Raw genomic sequence first — 6439 nt, forward strand, 5'->3', positions numbered from 1 at the left:
TGTTACCAACCACTGAGTGAAGTCCTGACAGCATTCTTATCTCACTTTTATCTTACTCATTAACACAAACAGAATATCAACCAGTATTCATACCAGTTGCAACCATAGATTAGTTATGGATACAATAGTTCAGCAAAAATCAATGGGAACATTTTAAGAGAATTAATTGACTAATGGAATTTGCAATAACGAATATTGTGTACTTTGTTATTATTTGTAAATTGTGTGCTATCCATCTTTCCTATGAATGGATTTATAGTATATTTATATGTATACACACATATTTTCGGGGGGAGCTGGTTGTAATTATTAGCTATTATTTCCGTTGCTATGAATATACTTTTCTCTCTTTATCTCACAGTCCAAGACTTAGTACAGAGGCTAACCTAACCTTTCTTTGGGGTACTTAGCTGCAGCCCTTATTCACCGTGCATCAGGGTTCTGTACAAACTCCTCTACTTTCCACGGCAAATACAACTGAAAGGCAGGGATTTTGAATTCTTGAGCTCTGAACCCGTAAGGCTGAGCTTAGTCCTGGGTACATCGGAGGTACCCTAAAGGTGTTGGTTGAAAGGAACAATGAGAGCCTTGGGGCTGAGCTAAGGAAAAAGAAAAAAGGAGGCCACATATACAGAAAAGGGACAATGGGAGATGCCTGGGTGGCTCTTTCAGTTGGGCCTCTGCCTTCGGCTCAGTTCATGATCCCAGGGTCCTGGAATCAAGTCCCACATTGGGCTCCCTGCTCAGCGGGGAGCCTGCTTCTCCCTCTCCCTCTGCCTGCTGTTCCCCCTGCTTATGTGCTCCCTCTCTCTCTCTCTCACTTTCTCTCTGCCAAATAAATAAATAAATAATAAATAAATAAAATATTTTTAAAAAGAGAGAGAGAGAGAAAAGGGACAATGGAAGATACAATAGACCACCTTTTAAAATTCAAGTTTCTTTAGGGTTCCTAAACTTCTATATAAACTGCAGCAAGTTTTGATTGACCAAACCACAACTGAGAAGAACCCTGGATGAAGTGGGTTTGTTTGGGGACGATCATGTGTTGAGAGGAATAAGAGAGTCACAAGGTAATCAGCTCACTCCAAGTATTTGATGTGTGTCTTGGATAAATTCAGCTCTGGGGCTAAACCCATCCAGACAGTTTCCTTTGTACCATTCATTGTGCACTCTCTTGAACGCGGCAGGCATGGGATTATCTGCGAATCACATGTAAAGGGAAGTGACAATACGAGTTCAAAAGCCCAGGAGAACTTACGTCCGCTCAGCCCATGTGCCCTGCTGCGTATTTGGCTGCAAGTTTCTCCTCCAACTTTGGAAGGAATCTTGATGCCAGTGCTCCTAGTTGAGAGGTATTTTCAGTCTTTAAAACTCAGCCATTATCGACTGCTGGCTGAATTTCCTGTTCAGAGTGCACAAGCACTCATTTCCCCAAAATATACATCAAGCCAGGGTCAGATTTCTCTGGATCGGCCAGCTACTCCTCTAAGATGAGCAGTTGCCAACAAACTTGGAAGGAAAGAGTCTCCCTTTCTCCCTCACTACCTCCATTACATTTGTCATAACCCCCAGAAAAGATCAGCCTGGACCTGTTCAGCCTCTAGCCATAGTCCAGTGCAGAGTTGGCGGTCAACGAGAACAAGAAAAACCATTTACATTCCTCCCCTTCTTTACCCCACATACTCAACAGAGCCCCACAATAGGCAAATGAAAAAGTCAGGGCGTGGATCCTCGTCTCTCTCGTACATTATTGCAGTAAACTCCCTCTTTCCTCACTCCCTGCAAGTCTAAACTCAATTCAGAGGCTAGGGTAGCTCTGTTGAAAAGACACATTAGAATATGTCATTCCTTTGCTAGGAACTATCTGATGGCTCCAACTTCAATCAGAGGTAAAGCAAACTTTACAATGGCTAAAGGCCTTATGTGATTGATGCTTATTCCACAAACTACTAGTCTCTCCCCACCCTCTCTCCTCACCAGGCACAATAATCTTCTTGTTCCTTGAATCACCAGGTATATGTCCACCTCAAGACCTTTGCCTTCATTGTTCCTTCCCTCTGCCTGGAGTGCTCTTCCCCTACGTACCCACATGGTCTTCCCTCTCCTCCAAGTTTTTGTGCAAAAGTCATCTCCTTAATGAGACCTACCCCAGTGGGTGTGGTATTATCCAGGACTAAAACCTGCTCCCCTCCCCCTATAATGCTGTAATGCTGTTCCTTTCACCATGTTCTATTTTTCCAATGGAATTTATCACTTTCTATTATACTATATAATTTACAGATTTATTGTATTTTTTGTCTGTCACTCCTCAGTTGAAGGTAAGCTCTGAGAGGACAGGAATTTTTGTCTTCTTTGTCAATTTTGTATGCCAGTGTATTCCAATGCCTAGAACAGTGCCTTGCACATAGTAGGAGCTCAATAAATACTTGTCGAATAAATGATCCTCCATTTTAAAGATGAGAAATCTGAGGCCTACTCAAAGTCACAAATATTATTGAGGCAACTGGGAATAGAAATCAGTTTCTCCCCTGCCAGAGCCCACACCACCATCTAATCCTGGTTTTTTGTGTTTTTTTTTTTTCACTAATAACTGGATTTCAGGGGAAAAGTTCCAGGGAGTTCTCTGCAGAGCTGAGTGGACAGACGCCCTTGGGATCTGCTGCATTTATTTGTTCATCAAGGTCAAGAAAGCTTTGTAAAAATTTTAAAGAATTTTTTGGGCTGAATTCATTTTATTGAAAATGTTTTTTATTTGAGTGATTTTATGTACATATGTCATACTTGCAGAATGAGCCTCAAGCAAGGATTTTTGTTGTTGTCAGTGGTGGTGGTGGAGGTGGGGAGAAGGAGGTGTGGTTGAGGGGGAGGAATATAGAAACATTAGCTTAATCATATGAGCCGCTCTAATAATAAAGCCAGTGTCTCCTTTATGACAGAGAGCCCTGGAAAACCAAATAGAAGATGACTTTCCTTTAAAGAGACAGACTTCCTGAGTCATTGTCTCTGAATTCTCTCTCCACTGCTCCTCACTCAGACTGCTGACAGTTTCATTCTACTGCATCTAAAAGGGTAAGAGTCATCATCAAGATGGCAGTTTCTGTTAAGCCCACCATCACTGAACACTGTAGTAACCTGTTGTAGTTTTCTCCTTCTGCACAATAAACTACCCTAAATCTTAGCTGGTTAAAACAGCAACCATTTACTTTGTTCACAATTCTGTGGGTTCAGAATTCAGGCAGGGATGAGCTGGCTGGTCCTTCTGCTGCAGGTGATGTCAGCTGGGATCATTCATCAGGCTGCGCCCAGCATCGAGTTTGGCTTTGCGCACAACCCTGGTGCCTTTGTGCTGTTCTAAATGGCCTCTCTTTCTCTAGATGCTTGGTTCCCTTACAGTGTGGTGATCTGAAAGTTTAATCTTGGAAGTTGCACAGCAGTGGCATGTCTACCATATTTCTATGGGTCAAAACAGGTCACAGAGCTCGCCTCTATTCAAGGGGAGGGGACTCTATCTTGGGAGGAGGGCAAAGAATTCGTGACTGTATTTAATCTGTCGCATAACCAAATACAGGCGATCTCCACCTTCAGCTGTGCTTCATATCTCTTCTGTACTTAATAAAAGAAGTACTTAAGGAAACTTAAATATAGGAGCACCTAGAATTGTACCTCCATTGTTTACGAATGCGCTCATTTTGGTCAACCACTCACTTTAGGAATTTCTTTGCCTCCAACTCTGTCCCTGAACAGGTATTACTGTTGGGAACTCATCTGTGTTGCCACAGAAATTGCTCCCCAAATCCCAGATTCCCACCATCATGGATCCCTACCTCACAACCAAATCAACTCCTGGCCCATTTTTCCTGCTTCTTCTGGAAACTTGAGGTCCTGGGAAATCTTTCTAAATGCTCTATTTATTGTAAATCCAAAGAAGGAGAAAATCTAGCTACTGCTGACTCTGCTTTTTGACATTGACATTGAAATTTCTCATACAAAACCGTTGGATCTTCTCAGTCATAAATTGGGTCAGCTGCACAGCAATCCACTGTAAGATGGAAATGGTACATCTGGAACTGAACCTAAGCAAGAATAGAGGCCATGAGTAAACTGCATGGGCAGGTAGGTGGTTCAGAACCCCCTATCACCAACCATGCTTGCACTTGTACCCCTCCTCAGCTTACCTTTATAGCCAATGAGGGATCCCATAAGACCAGTTGATGGAAGAGGAAAAACCTTAACTTGGTGTACATTTGTGTTGGTTCAGTATGTGGATAAAAGCTGGAAATGAAACTACTGTATCACAACCACACTCAGAGTTGGCACTGAAAGAAAGCGGAAAGGGAGAAACTTGTTGATGGGCAGAGCTGCAGGTAATACCCCTGCTCTCCGCCTTATGTGGAAATAGAAGTAGCCCAGGATAAGAATATTTATGTACTCATGGGCCATGGTCAAAGAGTTGACGTACTGCCTAGAGGTCTAGAAAGACAAGGACTGGAAGATTTGGAACAAAAAATCCTGGGGTAGAGGCAAGCAGACAAACCTCTGGGAGTGAGCATCAAAGGTGAAGAGTTTTTTATGATATGCTCGTGTCCGCCATAAAGCATCCACCACAGAACAGGAATTGAACATCCAAGCAGCCGAAATGCCCAACCAAACCAAAGTTGACGTCAACCGGACTTCATCATTGGCTCTCCCCAGGACTGGCATCATAAATTATTGAATGGACTCCTGAGTGGAGTGGCCACGGTACAGAGATAGAGGTCCCACATGGCCCTAGCTGCATGGACTCCCACTTGAAAAACCTGAGCTATTGCCCCTCTGAATGTCCAACTTACCAGCAACAGAGACCAATGCTGCGCCCCTAATATGGCCCTTCTCCTCCAGGAGACCAACTGATCACTGGGTAGCTATTTGTTCTCACAGCAAGGGACACCTATTCTGGGTGTGGGTCTGCCTTTCATGCCTGCACAACCTTATGCTGCACCATTATCCAATGGCACCGTTTTTTTGACTCAGAGCCATTGATGTGCTTTCTGCACAGTCTTGTCCTCTATGCCATCAGGAGCTTTGGTGGTATAGCGTTTCTTAAAAATGAATCCATAAAAAACCTGAAAGCCTTCGATGCTGGGTGCTTTCTAAGCTAAATTTTCAATTAGGTAGAGTCAGCCTGCTATGGTAGAAGCTGTGATGTGCCACCCAGATTCCCCTTCAGCCAGGAAGTTCTTATTCCCCGAGCTGCTGGGAATGTGGCTGGCAGACGGCCCTTACTTGTCAGTTCTTTCTGCGGATTGCCTTATTTGAAGAGGGCCACTTCACCCAAGGTGTGCCTCCTGAAAGTTGGCCAACACAGGGATATAAAGGTCTGGTCTCTTGCCCCAAATTGGAACTACTGTAAAGGGTCGGCCAGCTTCAGAGCTCCCCATGGGTTGGGCTGCAGCCCTCATTGTGACCGTGTCATGGCTCAATTTCTCTCTCTGCCCAGTTGCGTCTTCCGTAGTTTTCGACCCCAAGGGCGTTCCCTAATAAAACTTCTGCATGGCCATCTTCATGTCAGCGTCTACTTCCTGGGGGGACTCAGCCTGCAACTCCTACTTCTGGGTTCTGTTTGGGGAGTGTTTTATTGACTGCTTCTCTCCATACAGCCCTCCATACAACCATTTTATTCCTAAGGGTAATGAATGCTTCCCTATTACTTTGGCATATTCTTCCAAGTTGCTGATACTCATTTATTCTGCAAGTTTTGAAGCTGGTACTTTTGATCTTCACAAGAAACAGACAGTCGCAACTATGTCACAACTACCAACTGGCCAACTGGGAGCAAATAAAAGGGGCCATTGATTGTAATTCACATCCCTATCCTAGAGATACTAAAATATGAAGAAAGTTTGCTTCTCTCAAAGTTGCCTTTCCCGTTCCCCTGGCTTTCTTTTGAGTTTAAGAGGCTCAGACCTTATGACCTTATGGTTTGGAGGATGTGTAAGACAAGGCCGGCCTCTACCGCGCACTTTTATCCCACTTGGTCTTTTGTGGTAGCCTCCTTTCTTGCTGGCCAAAGGACATACCTAGTCTGTTTTCTTGGCCAGACCTGTGCCCAGGGGTCCTGGGAGATTTGGGCCTTACCTCAGCTCTGGCAGATCCCCTGAGGTCTGTCTGTGACTTTGGAGCCTAAGCCTTTGGCCCTCTAATGCAGGTCCCTGCTTGCCCTGGTGAACTCTCTCACCAGCCCTCTCATCAGTGACCCACTGGGGTCCTCTCTTTGTTTAGGCCAGCTTTGTCACCATTTTCTACTCCATGGCGGTCACATATAGGACACTTGGAGAGGGTCCCTTCTTCTAGGGCTTTCTTCAGACCCTCGAACCCAAATCCTCCTTTTCCTCTTTCAGGGTTTCAACATTGGGAGGAGGCAGGACCATAACCCCCACTCAGAAACACTCACCCGTATCTA

At 44.5% G+C, this 6439-nt stretch overlaps 1 long non-coding RNA gene across 1 annotated transcript; it reads left to right on the forward strand.

Moving 5' to 3' along the window:
- The first annotated feature begins 2595 nt into the window (after positions 1 to 2595).
- On the forward strand, positions 2596 to 5678 carry LOC117802633. Its single transcript, XR_004626005.1, has 3 exons — positions 2596 to 2681; positions 2937 to 3069; positions 3745 to 5678. It is a non-coding gene; the product is annotated as an uncharacterized LOC117802633 (long non-coding RNA).
- The last annotated feature ends 761 nt before the right edge of the window (positions 5679 to 6439 follow it).

Source organism: Ailuropoda melanoleuca, chromosome 6 (genome assembly GCF_002007445.2).
Source record: "Ailuropoda melanoleuca isolate Jingjing chromosome 6, ASM200744v2, whole genome shotgun sequence".
In the NCBI taxonomy this organism is placed as follows: domain Eukaryota; kingdom Metazoa; phylum Chordata; class Mammalia; order Carnivora; family Ursidae; genus Ailuropoda; species Ailuropoda melanoleuca.